Source organism: Harpia harpyja, chromosome 1, assembly GCF_026419915.1.
Source record: "Harpia harpyja isolate bHarHar1 chromosome 1, bHarHar1 primary haplotype, whole genome shotgun sequence".
Lineage (NCBI taxonomy): Eukaryota > Metazoa > Chordata > Aves > Accipitriformes > Accipitridae > Harpia > Harpia harpyja.
This window is the reverse complement of record NC_068940.1, coordinates 8,396,574-8,416,299: the sequence shown is the minus strand read 5'-3', so window position 1 is coordinate 8,416,299 and position 19,726 is coordinate 8,396,574. Positions and strand designations below refer to the sequence as shown.

The 19,726-nt window shown below is 40.8% G+C and overlaps 1 long non-coding RNA gene across 1 annotated transcript in view; it reads right to left on the bottom strand.

The window, feature by feature from the left end:
* Positions 1-19,726, bottom strand: part of LOC128152585 (uncharacterized) — an 81,134-nt gene that overhangs the window by 42,389 nt on the left and 19,019 nt on the right. Inside the window, exons 2-3 of the long non-coding RNA XR_008238707.1 lie at positions 884-1,176; positions 328-522 (exon numbers count right to left, since the gene is read on the bottom strand). This is a non-coding gene — a long non-coding RNA (uncharacterized LOC128152585). The remainder of the gene's footprint in view (positions 1-327; positions 523-883; positions 1,177-19,726) is intronic.

Below are 19,726 nucleotides of genomic sequence, written 5' to 3'. Positions count from 1 at the left end.
TGCAAGCTGTGTCTTATTAATGAGCATTCAGTGCAGTGCTTCACCTGTTGTGGGAACTGCTGTATCTTCAACATGTCCCCCCTTTTTCTGAGAACCATCCCCTAATTAATATGAAACTTCTGTGAAATAAGGTAATCCTACATGTAACAGAAGAAGCCCAGAGTAGAAGATTTGCATATTGACAAGACAGTCCAGCATAACACAGAGATACCTGCGCTACCTGAATGACCAGCAGCAATCCAGCATGGGCCAAGTGTGGTACCTCCCCATGCAAAGAAGGGAGAAGACGTTGAATTACCCCTGCCAGCATTACGTAAGAAGACTCACCTCAGAGAGATGGAAAACAAAAGAAGTGAGGAATCATTGTTTTTAAGCATGCAAATATTTGGTGTCCTTTACCTTTGCAGTCAACCACCCAATCATGCACATGGAGAGCATGCACAAAATTTTTCCTCCTTGTAGAAGAGAATGGAGAAGATACACAGGTCACTGCACCAGACTAGCACTATGGAAGCACTTAGGCTGTCGAAGAGAGGAAGATAAAGAAGAGTCAGCAAACACAGTCTTGCTTCTGTAAACAGATCCCACAAAACTGCGCATACACAGCGTAAACCTCATGTCAAGGTTAGGTGAAGAAGTACTGCAGCAGGTTTTGCCTCCTACTTAATTCTTGCCAATTCAACTTAATTCCTAGGGTCCCCAAGGACAGTACAGATCCCATGGCTCCATCTTTTCTCATCCCAGAGACATACATGATGCAAAGCTGTATGCATGAACAGTGTGGGCTGGACTGTGCTTTCAGAGGCACAGGCCCTTTTATCTCCTGCAGCACGCTCAGTCTCCCACAGGATGGCTGATGCCACTGGCACTATTAATGCAGTACCTTGCCTGAATATGTGTCGCTTCCATGTGAGAGCACAAGTTAGAGATGTTTCCTGGAAGTTCTAGTGTATCTGTGCAGAGACTCACATGCCTGGTCCCATGGAGGGAAGCAATCTATTGCAGTACAGACATGATGGGCTCCTTACATGTACATCTTCTCAGATCCAGATCCTCTTTTCATGGAACTTTCTCAACTCTTCAAATTAAGACTTCATAATTGACCCTGCCAGCCAGAACTGCAATACTTCAGGTTTCTTTCTTGTACCTTCAGGTTTTGTTTGGCTCCAAATTCATCTGTCAGGCCAACAAGGATGAAAAGAAAAATAATGTGAACTGCTTAGCAGGAAACTTTATCCATTTAAAGCAAATCTTCAAATAGTTATTAAAATGCAAGCTTAGCTTTTCTTTTCTTCTGCTGCACAGAAGCAGCCTCAGTGAGACAGTCAGTATTGCCTATTTACAGAGCAGATTTTTCCCATTCTAATGTTTGTTTTAATGGCTGTTTCAAGTGCAGCATATAACCAGTGAGCAGTTAAATTTTGTGCCTGTGAGAGAGCTCTTATGTGCTGAAATCCCACAGCATGTTCACTGCTAAGCAACATTCAGTTTCTAGCCTCTACCCAAACTCTGGTATTCTTTGTTTTCCATATCCACATTCTGGTCTCCATCGCACATAACTCTTTCAAGTGGTCTACACATATAAATGCTAATTGACTATTGCCTAACCCAAAACTCATGCATGATTTCAATGCAAAGGCTTCCACTGACCTCATGGATCAGAACTTTGATGAACAAAAAAGCCTCATAATTGTAGAATCACCTGAAGAAAAACTCTCTCTGTTTAAGTTAAGTGAGTTTCTTTTTTCCTAAAGCAATTATCCCTGAGTTCAACAAAGAGAATGTTAGCTATTTTAAAAATATTTCTAAAAAAATTAAGGACCCATTCTTTTAAGAGTATTTGCATTACATCAGAAAACATCTTTAAAGTATAACAATGGTGTTTGGAAGTATCAAATGAAACTTTTTTCTCCTAAGAAAATGTCATTTTTTTAAAATAAATCGAGCCTTTTGAAGATGGCCAATATTGTTGGAGCATCTTCCTATGAATACGATAATCAGTGAGCCATCATGCTAGCCAATTTTACTGAAAGGCTCAAAATGTGCAGGATGATAGCTTTACAGATCTATTTGTTAGCCACTAGCTTAACAAGGTGTCAGGGTGATAGAGGCCACAACTACTCATCTGCCAATCAACAAACCATTTCCCCTAAGAAAAGGAAATAAATGAAAAAAGCTGATTGCATACCTAACCAGGTCTTGCAGATACAGGAAACCATAAAAGCATGAATATTTACTATGGGAACCTGAACAATAGAGTGCTTTTACCAGTACTATCCAGTAATGTGATAGTACTTGGGAGAAGTATTCTTGCTCCATTTACAAGTTTATAGGCAGACAGAGACAGCTGGCTGTAACCGGAACTATCAAACAGATTTGATTTGCTGGTTTTTTGCTTCTAGGAGTTGTGAAAAGTTTGCAGAAAGAACTTGTTTTTCTATCTCCCTTGTTGCCACAAGTACCTAATGTAGGAACAGTTCTCAGAAACAACAGGTGCAAATTGTACATTTTGATTCTTCTGTTTCAGATGAATCTTCTTTTACTGGAATCAGCAAGACCACCACTGACTGAAAAATATTCTAATTAATCTGTGTTACAATGACCCTTCTCATTTTTATGTGTTCATTGCAGTTTAGGAAAAAAATACTCAGAAATTCAGTAATAAACATTTTCTGAATTTCAAATTTTAAAAGTTGTTGAGAAAAATGTTGAAAAAAGTGCCACAAATGAGATCTTTAGCAAAAAAGCCAAACTGAGATCAAACTAGGAATTGTGCTCATGTAAAGCCTCATTCCATAGTGAATTAAGAGGTTTTGACTGCCAGAGACAACATGGCATAAATGACCTCTTCTTATATGTCTACTTTTGTTTATTGGTAACTGACTGACTGACTGGTTCTGCTTGACCTCCCTTATTCCATTAAAATGTTAACTACTTCTTATTATTTCAGCTCATTTGCTTTTTACCAGCTGTACCTTTCTGGAAGTGTGCATAAGTAGCATACCCATACTGTATTTCAACATCTTATTCAAAGACACAGTACTGACATACACAAATAATGCACTTCTGCGGAAATCTGTTCCACTCCATGTGGCTATGCTAGCAATAGTTTTCTGTTTGCTTTTTTTAAAATACAGATCAAGTCATTCTTCTTAAAAGGAATCATAGCCTGTGCTAAAGTTTCATAAATACAAAGCTAGATACAAACAGAACATTTTCAGACAACATTAATTCCTCTACTGTCCTGCAGGAATCAACCTTTGTAAATATATGAATTACCTAGAAATATAGTGAATCTCTGCCTTGCTGAAAGGCAGAGTATTGTGGCATAACATGGTGTGGTGTGCAACTACCATGCTAACCTGTTGGAGAGAGTGTTTACTCCCTTGATGAACAAGCCTGAATCTTGCAATCTACTACCTTTCTCCTCCAGGTATCTCACCTTTTAATTCTAGTCCTTTCCTGGGTGACGTTTTAAGAGAGAAAAAAGACATCATCTCAGCCATCCAGACGCTCATTCAGTCACTTCACTGCACCAGTGGAGGAGGAGTGTTCCACTGCACGCTACAGGTACAGCCTGAAATGTGAGGGGGGAACAGCACAACAGGAGAGCAGGGCTCTGCCTACAGCATAGTGCAAGGTAGTTACAGCCTGGTTATTACTGGCAGACAATTTCACCCTAGATTCACAATGAATAAGTTCTATGCTGGTCAATCTCCCCAGCCCAGGATGTTTTCTGAGCAATAAGAAAATACTCTATTCTGTTTGCTACATGATTGAAAAGATATTTGAGGGGATAGGCTGTGCAGCCTTTTGCTGTTGATGTGCAATAGCACAGCACGAGACAGGATTCAATCTCTGGTGCACAAATCTGTGTATCATAACCCCATAAACACACCTTTGAATGCCATCTCTTTTGCAATAGCCCTTTTACAGTCTTATCCCCATGTTCTATTCTTTTCTTCACAACTACTTTGATTCTTAAAGTCTTGCTCAGCTCAGCTTTCCACGCAGTACATGATCCAGCTGGAAGCCTTCTCTTGTTATTGCTTTCCAAACCCATGGATTTTCTCTAGCTCAACACGTTTCTCCTCCCTCTTCTGTTTCTCCTTTTGCAGTCTAGAGCCAGGCTTCTTTCTGTTCCTTCACACTTACTACTCCTGCTGTAAACACCTTCTCATCTGTAACCTGCCATCTGAAACAGATTGCCTCTTTTTCTCTGCCTCATCAATTCATTCCCTCTTTTCAAATCTCAATCAAAAGCATAGATTTTCTCCCTGCCCTATATCTTTTAATTTTTTTCTTTGTGTTATCGGCTTTATGCCTGAATGCCTTAATTAACTCACTGTAGAGTGTCTTTACACAATAACTTTCTGTAATTTATAGTCTTCTGTATCTGAGGGGCATTTCAGAGTATATTATTTATGACATTTTCTGTAAAACAGAGCACAATTGTATTCCTGTGGTCTGCCAATAAATCAGTCTTACCTATAACAAAGTTACATCCTGAAAATAAAGACCATATATCATGCCCGTACAACAGAATTAATGAATCAACTGCTTTAGAGTATACCAAATTAGCTTGTCTTCTAAAATTTTCAAATAGTACTTGGATCATCTGAAGGGTAGAACTCATTTCAGGCAAAAGCAAGGTATTTTGACCAAGTTAAATGAGTAAAACTGTTAAGTTATGACCAAGGCTCTCGTGCTCACTTTCATGAACTATTGGTATGCATTGGAAACTGTATACACTTGCACCAGCATTTTAAATTTACTGGCGGTGCAACTCCAATTCCTGCTGAACACCTGACAACCTCATAAGTGGTCTCTTTGTGGAGACAATCAAAGGACAAAAAATAAATGACAATCCAAAGCTAATGATGGAAGACATCAGATGTGTCCGACCCTGTCCCCTAGGGAGCTGCTGGTCACACTGACAATTTCATGGTCCATGCCATTATGTCAGTAAGTTCCACAGACTGTGAAAGTATCATCCCAGAAAAAGTATTGTCCACAGATGGGGGACACAGAGATGTTCACACTGCTCCTCCCCACATTCAAATTGACATGGGAATAGAATTTTACTCGCTAGTTTCTGCATTAATTAATCCAATTTAATTTTTTCATAGAAAGCTTAAGAATTACAAAAATTTTGGACAATTCCATTTATATTTTACTGGATTTAATTATGCCTGTAGCATAGTAGCTGATAAACTAAATACTATTCTAGGTCATACTCCCTGGCAGTAATCTTTCAAGAATACATTCGCAGAGAGGGAAGCAGGAGACAGAAGATAAGGAAATCAGTTCAGGAGAAAAAGAAACCAGGCCACAGCATATTTAATGGAGACAATAAGGTCAGATGGCTGAGCAAAAAAATGCAGGGGAAAGAAGTAGTATGGAAAAAGCCCGAAACCCTACTCATCTTGCTTTAGATAAACAAGATAGATATGCTTTAGATAATGCTTTTAGATAAGCTTTTAAGAAATGCTTTAGATAAAAGAGATAAATATATTTATTTGTCTTCTAGTCTTAGTTTACCACATCACCCATTGCTGTGGTTGACACATGAATGACACGGGTCTGTGACAGGAAATATCCTCTCTATTCACATGTGGTTGATAACCTGAAAGTGTGAGAGGCCCTACTTTATGAATACAGTCCTACGCACCTCCCTTCTGTCTTTCAGAAGACAATGTCTTTCTTATAATGCAAAGATTTGAAAAGAAGTAGAAAAGTGGTCTAGTCCCCAATTTGCTGCACTGTTAATTCTAAAGCAGTGTAACACCACCATGGGAACGGCATGCCCTACCATTCAGGGGAATAGATGTAACCAGTGAAAAGGACAAAGCTGGTTTTGCAGAGTTCTCTAAACATACCAATGAGAACTGAAACATAGGCAAAGTGAGTTTTCTGGGACAGTGCTTTTACAGCCTAAGCCATTTATTAACATACCTGCACTGACTGTGTTGCTGGGGCAGGGACTGATGGGGCCGGTCTGAAGTGGGACTCTGGGGCCACAGACAGGGTGCAGGGAAGCCCCGGAGGAGGCTGGATCTCCCTCAGGGCCTTCACAGAAATAACACAGTCAATGTAAAGAAGTAACTATACATCAAACTCTCTGTTAAAATTTTCTCAGGTAACAAAGAAACATACATTGTTTGAGCTTCTATCAAATATATACCACACATTGCCAGCATAAGTCATCTGTGTGCTGGTTTTGGCTGGGATAGAGTTAATTTTCTTCATAGTAGCTAGTATGGGGATATGTTTTGGATTTGTGCTGAAAGCAGCATTGGTAATACAGAGATGTTTTCATTACTGCTGAGCAGTGCTTACACAGAGTCAAGGCCTTTCCTGGTTCTCACCCCACCCCACCAGCGAGTAGGCTGGGGGGGCACAAGAAGCTGGGAGGGGACACAGCTGGGACAGCTGATCCCAGCTGACCAAAGGGATATTGCATGCCATATGATGCCATGCTCAGCAATAAAAAGCTGGGGGAAGAAGAAGGAAGGGGGGACATCTGGAGTCATGGTATTTGTCTTCCCAAGTCACCGTTACACGTGATGGAGCCCTGCTTTCCTGGAGATGGCTGAACACCTGCCTGCTGATGGGAAGTAGTGAATGAATTCCTTGTTTTGCTTTGCTTGCGTGAGCAGCTTTTTCTTTACCTATTAAACTGTCTTTATCTCGACTTGTGAGTTTCCTCACTTTTACTCTTCTGATTCTCTCCCCCATCCTACCAGGGGGGAGTGAGCAAGCGAGTGGCTCTGTGGTGCTTAGTTGCCAGCTAGGGTTAAACCACAACAGTCTGTCATATGTTGTTTTCAGGTAGAAAATAACTAAGCATTTAGCAGTGTTTTGTACTACCTAACTCAAAGCATACACAGGGCTGATTACAGCAAAACCACTCGCAGCTGTGGGCTGACAGAAAGAATGCCTATGACTGTCGGAAAAATCTATCTGGCAACTGAGGAGCTTGTCTTAACTTGTTTTGTTCATTTTATTTTAAAGACAATGTTTATTGTCACAGAAACACAGAAGTATTATGTTTCTACAATCTGCAAGTGAACAAGTCTCAGGGAAAGAGGGAGAGGACTCCGGCTTGCACAGTGTTGAGAAGGCAGCTCCCGGTCTTCAGAAGCTCACTGAAGGAGAGTAAGGCAAGTTCGATGGCTCCCAAAGAACAGGAGCTGTTCCAGCCAGAGCCTTGCAAGGCAACTGTCCTGCTGAGTTAGGAACCACAGCCCTGTCCTTCTCATTATATCTGAGCACACTTTTTTCCTAAAGACTACTCTGCTCATTAGAAAAAAGACAATGTGTATGGGAATGAATCACTGAGTAGTATTAAATAAATAAATAAATAAAAGTTGGAAACCCTGTTCTGCAAAAAGTGAAACTCTCTGTCTCTCTATTGTCTTCCTGAGCAGCCATTCCTCAGGATCCAAACCCTTCTCTAAAAGGCCTTCTGATTCATAAATTTCCCATCCTTAAATCAGGTAGCCTCCCTGACCCCTCCTCACAGCTTCCATGGTGATTCTTCGCCATCAACCTACCTAAAACATGGACTTAAAACTGTTTTGCGTGTAGCAATAGTCTGTATCTTGTCTACTCTTATTTGAATAATTAATCTTCAAGGCATAACAAACTTTCACTGATGGCTCTCTGCAAGGCACAAAAATTTCTCCTGGCATTCCCAGCCTACTTCAGTAAAGGTGAAGCTATAATATACTCACTTAATGCTCAGTATACAAAATGGAGTTTGTAATTTAATACAGATTCAAAATAGCAAAGAGAATTCACATTTGTAGATCGAGGTTTCCTGAGATGCCATTGAAACTCTGAGGCAAAGTTATGCAGCTTTGCCACAAAGTCCCTGTCAGAAATTTACTTAGAACCTAAATCCTGTGATTTCACTTTTTATTCTTATAGGAATTACGTGTATTCTCTGGGAGTATCTTTATCCCAGTCTTTTCTTTTATGGAAGAATGACTAAGACACTGATAAGGGCCATTAGAATTATCAGAGTTTAACAAGGATCTGTGCATGTTTGCTTAAATAATTAGGTTCAGAACAAGTCTTCTGGACGAGGACTTTATATTAGTACTTGCAAAATGCTCACACCATGTTTCTAGCACTTGTGTTTGGGTTTTTTGTGTCTTAATTCAGTGGCATCAATTACCATTCCAGTGACATAATTTTTCATCCATGTGTTCAAAATAATTTTTGCTTGTAATTTCAGTTCTATGCCCCCATCTGCCCCCCCGCTGCCCCACCTCCCAGAGAAGCATGATTCAGCATCCCTGATGGGAGACATGTGGCTCACAGAGAGTACGTATCAACATGACTTTATGGACGCTGACAAACATGGACTGTTCAGCAGCTGGAAGAGCTCAACAGAGAGACAGACATACCACTATGCAGGATCATCTCTACTGAAGACCCAGCAGGGCCACTTTTTATCATTCACACCATCATGTGTTTTTTCCTCTGCTTGCAATTTTATCGTAACACAATACATGATATGCCAGCAGGCATTTCAGGGTAGTTTGGTTTATTTGGACAAAATACACGTTTATGAAGAGAACTGGAACTCTCTAGGAAGGAACTTGTTTTTCATGGCTTTGTTTCCAGAACACAACTAAGTGATTGTTGAATTTTCTGCAGGCAACCAGTTATGTATTGCCGACTTTCCTGGCTTTTGGGACCTATAAAAATTCAATGGCCAGAGAGGCTGGAAAATGATGACACACTTTTCTCTCACTTTTCTCTCCACCCTTCAGAATTGTTCCAAATATATTTTAGATTAGGGAAAGTTGTTGGTTATGGACTACCTTTTGCAAGCACTCTCTTCATCTTGTCTAATGACCTTCTTTCTGATATCCATGTTGTGAATGGCAATTGAGATGTAAGCTTCCTCTCCATCTCCTTACGGCAGGGAATAGGACAGGGTATAAGGATAGTAAAGCAAGCATATGAACAAAGATGGTAGGGATTTCCACACAGGAAAACAAAACTGATGCAGGAGGACATCAGCCCTTGGTCCTCCAAATAACCACCCATTGACACAAGCAAGAAGTCCAAAACAGGGAATGCAAACAATCTCATAATATTTAGACCAGAAGGTACTATTGAAATGTCATTGCACTTCCTCAGATCTTTTATTGGCTGAGAATTTTCTACTTCACTATTTCTAGCCATTCGTACTTGGGTCATGGGAATAAACGAGTGAATGCAGAGCAGGCAGCAAATGCCCTTGTCCTCGAGATGGATGCATTAAACCACACTCCTAACACAATGGGGGAAGCAATGAAACAACAGTAAAGGAGAAATAAGAATAACATGATCCTAGTCCTATAGCAATGGATCATAACAAGTGCATGTATCTATGCATGTTACACAATTGCAAGTTCCTAGTCACTAGAGAACATTATGGAGATTCTTGAATACTCTTTCGAAATGGTACAGTATCCCTTTCCCATATTTTTAGTACGGACCTTCAGACTATCCATCCCAGCATGACAGTTTCTCAGAAATAGAGAGAGGAGGGCTGGAAACAGTCTGCAGCACAAAAATGAAATTCTGGAATTGCTACTATTACTGAGATACAGGGATGGCAATATAATGTAAACAAACAATTTGTAAGAGTTTTGAAAGCAAGCTCCCATCTGTTCTGGATACACGAAAATGCTACAGAAGGGACTATAACTTCCAGCATAACTGGTAGTACTGTTAATGTCAATTTAACAGGAGAAGGAAAACTGCTATACATGTCAAACACCATAGCATTATGCAAAGGATCCACAAAGAGCAGAAAATCAAGTCACAGAAATAAGTTGGTATGAGTTATTCCACAAGGAAGCTGGGGCCAGAAGCCCATGTATACAGGTATGCCTGATACACTTTGTCAAACCAGTGCTGAAACGTACTCTGCGGTAAATAAATTATAATAATTCCCCAAATTCTTCACATCTTAAAAAAAAAAAAAAGACCTTTTAAATATCTGATATAGTAATGATTCTGTCAATAATCCATATCCATTCTATAGCAGCTGCTGTGAATCACTGCGTTTCTCACTCACAAATCCAGAATGACAAATAAGGCTGTTCGAGAACACAGGTCCTCTCCAGCAGGGCTGTGTGAGTAGTGCGGCATTTGTAACAGCACTTAGATTATTTGGGAGCACAAGTCCTCCTCAAAGTCATGGCACAGACAAAAGAATTTAATCCACCATCACAGATGCAGGATTCCTTTTCTAAATGGATTGGTGATGAGAGCAGCTGGAATTACAGACATCAGAATGAGTTATTTCGTTCTGCTAGTTGAGAGGAAAGAACATTTTCCAGTTCTTCAGCAGAAATACACTTGCTGAAGTCATTAGGATGAAATAGATCCTACCCTTAGGAAACTAGACTGACTACCGGGATGTGCATTTGGCCTGTTTCATAGAGGTGGCTATTTTCCTGCAATTACCTGGGAAGGGGAAAGAAAGGGAGACTTTGATGCACTAGGTAGAACCACAAATATTATTTCATATAGTACAAGAAAAAAAACCCCAAACTTTTTTTTTCTTTATTATACAATTATTTCCCTCTTAATGAAATTTTTGCAATTTTTCTGTCGATTTGTGTTACTACAGGGTAACTGCTGTTGAATTTAACAGGTTTGCCCAAAGGATATTCCTTGGGAGGCTATACAAAACCCTTCAAAAGGCACAAAGGGCATTTGTACATGGGGAAAAATTGGAAACACATTGCTGCTAGAATACAGAGGCTATAGTTGTCCATTAATGACAAGCAGAGGTTTTGTAGCAATATGGCTCATCTGGTAGGACAGAGGTTTAATTGGGTGCCATCTCCACATTGCCAAAAGTTACAAGTCAAAGCTACAGAAATCATGACTTTAAAAAGATAAGTTTTCTCCCATGTTTCAAGCAAGCACTTGGAATTGTTTCCACAGAGTTAGTTTTTTTGTAGGATTTAATTTTTTTTGTTGTTGTTAAATGCTACCCAGTGTTGTGACAATCTCCACCATGTGTTAGAAACTGGCAATACTGGTGACCTGCATCAGCATACAAGGCTCTCCAGGCTGCCTGAGACAGCCCCAAATACATTTTAAGTGCCATGAGGAATCATGTAGAAGGTGATTGGGAAACTTTCATCTAAAAATGGGGAGTACCTCATTTAAGAAGAAAGATTAATCTACAAATCAGCTTCTTTAGTTTGAAGTGAATATTATGAAACAATGCAGTTGCTCAATTCTCTGTTCTACCATATCCCTGCTCTTATGGGGATACCTATACAGCAATGAAGGATCCTAATCCCAGAGGCTGGTGATCAGTGGCATGAAGTCCAGTTGGAGGCCAGTAATTAGTCGTGTACCCCATGGGTCAATACTGGGTCCAGCCCTGTTTAACATCTTTATTAATGATCTGGATGATGGGGCAGAGTGTACCCTCAGCAAGTTTGCTGATGACAACAAACTGGGAGGAGTGACTGATACAGCAGAGGGTCGTGCTGCCATCAAGCGCCACCTCAACAAACTGGAGAAATGGACTGCAGGAACCTCATGAAGTTCAACAAGGGGAAGTGCCAAGTCCTGCACCTGGGGAGGAATAACCCCACGCACCAGTATATGATGGGGGCCCACCCAGCTGGAGAGCAGCTTGATGGAAAGGATCTGGGGGTCCTGGTGGACACCAAGTTGACCATAAGTCAGCAGCGTGCCCTTGTGGCAAAGGAGGCTGATGGTATCCTGGGCTGCACTAGGGGGAGTGTTGCCAGCAAGTCAAGGGAGGTGATCCTTCCCCTCTGCTCAGCACTGGTTGAGGCCAAACCTGGAGTGCTGGGTCCAGTGCTGGGCTCCCCAGTACAGGAGAGATATGGACATACTGGAGAAAGTCCAGTGAAGGGCCACAAAGATGATTAACGGACTGGAGCATCTCTCCTGTGAGGAAAGGCTGAGAGTTGGGAATGTTCAGCCTGGAGAACTGAAGGCTCAGGGGGCATCGCATAAACGTATATAAATACCTGAAGGGAGGGTGCAAAGAGGAGAGAGCCAGGCTCTTTTCAGTGGTGCCCAGTGATAAGACAGGAGGCAATGGGAACAAACTGAAACACAGGAGGTTCCCTCCAAACATCAGGAAACACTTTTTCACTGTGAGGGTGACTGAGCACTGGCTCAGGTTGCCAGGGAAGTTGTGGAGTCTCCCTCCTTGGAGACATCCAAAAGCCACATGGACATGGTCCTGGGCAACTGGCTCTAGGTGGCCCTGCTTGAGCAGGGGGGTTGGACCAGATGACCTCCAGAGGTCCCTGCCAACCTCAACCTTTCTGTGATTCTTTGATTCCGTGGTTCTGTATTTATTGCTTGCCAGGAAAGGTTGGTACTATCTTTGTTTCCGTAGGTGATTTCCACTCACACCAGAAGACTCCTATCCTTATTATGACAGTGTCATATACAAGACTTCCAACTCCTAAATTATTTCAGTTTCCATGTGTATTGGCTTTGTGTGGCAAGGTTTTGGTAGCGGGGGGGGGAGTTACAGGGGTGGCTTCTGTAAGACGTTGCTGGAAGCTTCCCCTGTGTTCGAGAGAGCCAATACCAGCCGGCTCTAAGACAGACCCGCCGCCAGCCAAGGCCGAGCCAATCAGCGATAGTGGTAACACCTCTGTGATAACATTTTTAAGAAGGAAAAAAAAAGTTGGGACGGACGGAAACGGCAGCCGGAGAGAGGAGTGAGAACATGTAAGAGAAACAACCCTGCGGACACCAAGGTCAGTGAAGAAGGAGGGGGAGGAGATGCTCCAGGTGCCGGAGCAGAGATTCCCCTGCAGGCCGTGGGGAAGACCATGGTGAGGCAGGCTGTCCCCCTGCAGTCCATGGAGGTCCACGGTGGAGCAGATACCCACCTGCAGCCTGTGGAGGACCCCACGCCGGAGCAGGTGGGTTCCCGAAGGAGGCTGTGACCCCGTGGGAACCTCGCGCTGGAGCAGGTTCCTGGCAGGACCTGCGGATCTGTGGAGAGAGGAGCCCACGGAGCAGGGCTTCTGGCAGGACTTGTGACCCCGTGGGGGACCCACGCTGGAGCAGTGTGCTCCTGAAGGACTGCAGCCCGTGGAAGGGACCCATGCTGGAGCAGTTCGTGAAGAACTGCAGCCCGTGGGAAGGACCCACGTTGGAGAAGTTTGTGGAGGACTGTCTCCCGTGGGAGGGACCCCACGCTGGAGCAGGGGAAGAGTGTGATTAGTCCTCCCCCTGAGGAGGATGAAGTGGCAGAAAATAACATGTGATGAACTGACCATAAACCCCATTCCCCGTCCCCCTGTGCCGCTGGGGGGGTTGGTAGAGAATCCGGGAGTGAAGTTGTGCCTGGGAAGAAGGGAGGGGTGGAGGGAAGGTGTTCTGAGATTTGGGTTTATTTCTCATTACCTTACTCTGGTTGATTTGTAATAAATTGAGTTAATTTTCCCCAAGCTGAGTCTGTTTTGCCCGTGATGGTAATTGGTGAGTGATCTCTCCCGTCCTTGTCTCGACCCACATGCTCTTTGTTGTATTTTCTCTCCCCTGTCCAGCTGAGGAGGGGGAGTGATAGAACGGCTTTGGTGGGCACTTGGCATCCAGCCAGGGTCAAGCCACCACACCATGTTTACTGTCAGTACAGAAGAACTCATTTGAATCATTGGCTTTATCAGCAAATTGGCAATGTGCTTTCAGGACCTTACATATCAAAACACATATTGCTTCTAATTCTAATGTGCAAGAATTTGTTGAAAAACAAACACTGCTGGAGTTTCATCAGGTTACTATATTTCATCTTAAATTATGTTTCTTTAGGGAGACACCTAGCATCCTGATGAACAATAACGGATGTAACTGTTTTGGCCCAGTACCAGTCATGAGATACATACAAATTCCTGGAGGATGTTTTCACCATCACAAGCTTTTTGTTGTTTAACAGTAGATTATCACTGACAGTAACGGGCTGCTGATAACTGCCCATTATATCTTTTAACATACAGGACACAGTCATAGGTGCTGACTGCTGAACAACTTCATGTGTGACATCTAATACCTGGAAGTCACTGAAGGAGCATGTTTCTGCCACAACATATACACACACGTACTGTGTTGAGGATAGGAAGATGCCTGAGATAACTCATTACATGAGACCAAACTTCAACTCAGACTTAAAATGGCACCTGTGAAAGCTTACTGGATGTTTTTCTTCATGGTCAGAAGAGTCAGAGAAGAAAAGTGGGGAAACTGGCTTATAAAGTGTGATGCATAGGGGAAAGCATGGGAATGACCAAGGGGGGTGGTGCTGTAGCAGCCAGGTGACCCCTGCTCTGAGCAGGAAGGGTACGGAAGATGCCTGGGGTAGCCTACATTTGCAGGGCAGATACAGGATGCTGGGTAGAAGAGGTACGAGAGAACATAGCTTCATGCTCTGACAGAGGTGTCAGCAGAGCTTTCAATACAAGATGCCATTTCTCCCAGACATCTTGACAGTGAGAAATAATCTCATGACTGTTAAATGGCTAGTGCAGTCCCAGTGCTTTCTTATTGGCACTAGAAAGTTCATGTGCTAGACTAGGATAGAAAACTGATTCAGAGAAACAGTGATATAAAAGAATCAAAGCAGCAGTTACATAAAAGACCAGTGAAAATTAGGTGCAGATATTTCTCTAATGTTCCTTTCTTTTAAGAATAGAACAATCCAAATTCCTTAGCAGAAGACTGTAAGGCTTTGTTTTAATAGGCAATAATGATGACATCAATAAAGTGTATTAGTACAGCTAATTTATATGTATAATAGTCACTACACCTGCACAGACCAGAATTTGCATACTCTAATATTTATATATTTGCTTAAATTATACTAAGATCCTTAACATTGTCAGAGTGGTGTAAGTTGGCATCTACATAAATGAAAGCTAAGCCCACTGCTACCTAATTTGCTCATGCAAAGGAGATGTGCTCTCAGATATTGTCTATGCAATTAAGAAAAGCAATACAGATTTTGGTCAAGAACGAGATTTTTTAGATCATATTAACTGAAAATGCAACAATTGTTTTATCACAAACAAAAAGTAGAGGTAAAATAAAAACCACATGAATATATGCCACGCTTATTCTGCGTTGCAGTTCTATCCTGAAAGTTTAGCATTTTGGTGCAGTATTTACTACATATCTTTTATGTTTAATGCAACATAAAGCCATCATATTTAAAAGCAGTCCCTAGCTTCAAGACCTGATTCTCTGCTCTGTGAAATTAGGAATACCTCAGCTGAAAGAAAAATCAGTCACATAAAACCTGAACCCAAATTTTCTTGAAACCTTGGAGCTATGCTCTTGGCTCCCCTAAAGTGAACATAAAAATGCATGCTCAGATTTCTGAAAGCACATCAGGAACATTATGTAGGTTACATGGCAAACAAATTACACTGAAGAAAAGACCCACAAGATCCTGGAAATTTTATTGCAGCAGAGCTCAGTCTTTGGGAAAAAAAAGAGAATTCTACTGACACATACTGAAAAAAACCCCCACAGTGTTTTATGCAGGGTGTGTAGAAAAGGAAGGGAGTAAAGCTGATGGTGGGAAAAACAAGTGCAATATCTCATAACAAGGGAGTTTGTTATTATTACAGCTAGCAGTAATAGGCTATTATGCATGGACGTTTAGGATACAAGCAAGCACAGCATTAGAGGGAGGTCATACTGCAAGATTATTGTGAGATTACCCTAAAAGAACTTCACAACAAAATCTGTGACTATAACAAAAGAGTTCAATGAACTGCTTGATCACAGGAAGTAATAGAACAATGTGCATCTGGACAAAATAATCCATGTTATAATTCACAAAACCAGCAGCTGCACTGAAAAAAAAGTGCAGTCCAGTTTTTGCATTCACTTCAGTCAGTTGATATTTCTTTGATACAGTTCCACTGGCAATGTAATACTGGGAAGCCATTGTTACAACACCCACCCTACAACACTATGCATGACTGCAGGTTTTCGGTTCCACTGCTGTTCACAAGCCCTTTTCTTCCTAAAGCTGGTATTAAGTGGCTAGTACCCTACGAATTAGCTAGTACATTAGCAAATAGAGAGGTGCAATAGGAGCAGATATAAACAGCCAAATAGTGGATGCTGAGACCTGATACCCTGCAGTGTATGTATCTGGAGGCTACTACTGTGGTTTATCTACGGTATTATTACCACCTGGTTCCAAGGACCAATGCTTGTTAGTGGCTGGAAGGCACTAGGTGCATTCCTAGAGTGCATCCTTGGGCTTACTCACTTACCATTTACTTCTGAAGTATCTGCACATAACTGAATTCCTGAACTCCCTATAAAGATACTATTTTTCCTAACAAGTAGGGTATCTGCAATTTGCTGCCATGGATACTCAAGCTATTTCTGAATTAACTAGCTCAGGTCCCAGATACTCGGGCCCTTGCTTGGATATACAACAAGTAAATATGAAAGTGTCTTTCATTCTCTGATTAATTCTTGCACAGACTCCAAGGGAAACCTCTGTCTTACAGTGCTGGGAGGATGACAGCTTCTTCTCTTGTGAGCCACCAAAGCTGTTTACCTTCTTGAACAGGAGAGAGAACAAGGGAGCGGAAAGGTAAGATTAAGAAAAGTTATAGACTCAGAAAGCTTAGGCTCCAATGCAAAGCTGTCTCCAGTTCTGTTTGACTTTACTATAACTGTGGGGAATTTTTTTCCTGCATTATTTTGTTGTAAAGTAGTATGTTAGAGCTATTTTTGACATTGGATAAGTACATTTCACTGTTAATTTGGAAACCTCAAGGAAATGTGGCTCAGAAAAGGATCTGTTTGACGCCATTGGGCAGCTTTCATGTACCCATGAGGAGAATGTTTGGGTCTCAGCAGAGTCTTCAGTAATTTGAATGTGATGTTTTATTTGCCTGATTAGGTAGGCTTTTCAGAAAAAGCTGAGGTTGTTCAACTTAGTTCCATTCAGTTCCATTCCATTAAAAATCTAATAAATAGATTTTTGAGATAAATAATCCCATGACTCCGAGATCAGTCACCTAGCAGGATCTACACTGTTCAACACCTGAAAGTATAAAACCTGTAGGCATTCTGAGAACTTGTGATGCCAGCACATAATAGTGGTTAATAAAGTTGAAAGGGAAATCTGTGCTGCTCTACTACCACATAACCTACACCTCTGCAGAACAGCTCCCTATCCACCTACAAATAACTTGCAACCTTCATGTACGACCTCAAATTTGACCCAGAAAGCAAAGACAGAATTTCGGTTTCATCTCCATTAATCCCAGCCAATGTGGAAATGCTTTGTAGTTCTGCTCCTTTGTTAATAAGGCCAGAAAATGATCAGAACAAATGGAGCGTGCAAACCAGCACTGAGAAATAATGAAGCAGTTCTTGCACAGGGTGACACACCTTTGTTCCCAGAGTTTTTCCATTTTTTTTTTCTTTATAGAAACAAACATAAACAACTGTTGTGTAATAACACCTCAATAAAGCAGTCCACTTTAATGCCATTATCCTCTCTGGAATGAGGAGTGATATTGTCTTATGCTACTTAGTTTAGAACAATATATCCTTAATATCCTCCAAGAAGACATACAACCATGTGATGTTTCGTCACAGTAACATGGTGATACTTTGTGATGCTGCAAAGATTATTATGCATTTATGAGATCTCTCTATTCCTGTCAGCAAGCAGATATCCAATACCTGACTTAAAGTTCATTTTCTAATGAACACGTGAACATGTGTCTCTACTATGCCACTCGTTGGCCTAATTATCCTTAATTAATTCTTGCCTTGGTTATGTTGTTGAAGAGAGTGGGTATTTGCAGAAACTTTACTTTGTGCTAATTTTAAGGAGAGAGAACAAAAACATTAGGAAGACTTTAAAATAAATTTTCCAGCATAGGTAAGTTATTTCTGGTTATTCTAGCAGTTCAGCTAACTGCATTTTAACATCTAACATTTGACATTTGACTAAGTAACAAAGATCTTCTTCAGTCTTTAGGCAAAACTCTACTTCCAGTCATTCACACCTAATGAGAACTTCAGAATGGGGTCATTAATACTAGTCCACACTTGTAGGGAAAAAACACACATATCTTCCTCCGTAGCAGAAAGACAAACTTAGGAAAAGCTGCCCTAGCAGGCACCTTGGTAAAATCCTGTATGTGACACTTTGCTCTTGCTTTATTTTTTGGTGACTTAGAGGGACTGCCTAAGACAGACAGACATAGAATGTTTGAAGATGATTATATGCCAGGTGGGAGGCATTTTCTAGAACCCAAAGCAAAAACCAGCTTATTGATTTAAATATATAATTGTTAGATTGTTGAGATTTGTTTGTGGTTTCCAATTATGATGGGCAGAATATAGAATAATTCTATCTATAAAATATTAATGGCATTTAAGTTCTTCAGGCAAGAACACAGTAATAACTGGCATTTTCTTTTTTTGTAGATTGTTATATTACTAATGCCCTCCAGTTATTTTGCTCTAAGTTGAGACCACCCCCCTGTTATTAACTCACAGCCAGCATTCAAATTGTCATTTGCATAAACTTTGCCTGCCTCTGGCAAGACGACAGGAGAAATGCCTTTTCTGAAATCATCAAACAAGTACTTTTCCAAAAATAAATTGAGGATTGCAGCCATTTTTTAGCTTCTGAAATAAATGAAGCTTTCAGCCAATGTATCAAATTAGTATATGTAGGGAAAACCTCAAAGAGAGCAAACTGTATTATAAATACAGTACTTGTTAAAGTGTTGTTAAAGGGCATTTGAATTGGCATGTTATACTGAATTAAAATGCAACAGCATCCGGACATAGGACTAATTCTTCTAAAGGTATTCTCCAAGGACTGATGTAGGAAGTAAGCCACCGGAACAAACTTGCTGATTGTGATATTGCATTTTATTCTATCATCTCCATTTTTTGCTTAATGTTAAATACACATTCTTGCCAGACTGATCTCTCATTCTAAAAATTATGGGTTTCAATGAGGGAGAAGGAAGGTAGAATTACATTAAAACATTGCTTCAGTGTACATATACTGATAAAACAACTTTGAAAAAGAAATACATAGTTGTGTTTTTCCCCATACCTTCCTTCCCATACTACTCCTCTATAATACCTTGTACAGTATTTTAAACCTCTAAAAAGCCAATGATATTTTTCTCCATTCCTCTTCTTGTTTGCCTTTTACTTCATAACATTAAGTACCTTTACATAATAATAATAGTAATAATTTTAAAAGGTCTTATGTGTTCTGGACTAAAATCAAAACATGACAGGACCTCTAGACTATGGACATTTTCATAGGCCAGAGTCTAAACTGAAAAACATACATTTCTCTGGATTTAAACTAACATAATTGAGATGGGAATCAGATGCTGTTCTATAACTAAAAGCCCAATTATGTCAATCAAATATATCTTCAGGAAGCTAGAAAGCTACAAAAAAAATTTATCATCCTGCTCATATTAATATATAATTAGTTAATAAGCCCCTACAGAGGGGAAGTCATTTAAAAAAATTGTAGTGCTAGCTGTATTGCATTTTAAAGACTAACGTCACTTACAAAAAGGTGCACCTAACTGGGGTTTTTTGAATTGACATTGCGCTACCACTTTACTTTGCAGCAAGCTTAGTATTTCATTTAGGAGCTGCAAAAAGACAAGTTCAGAGAGAGAAA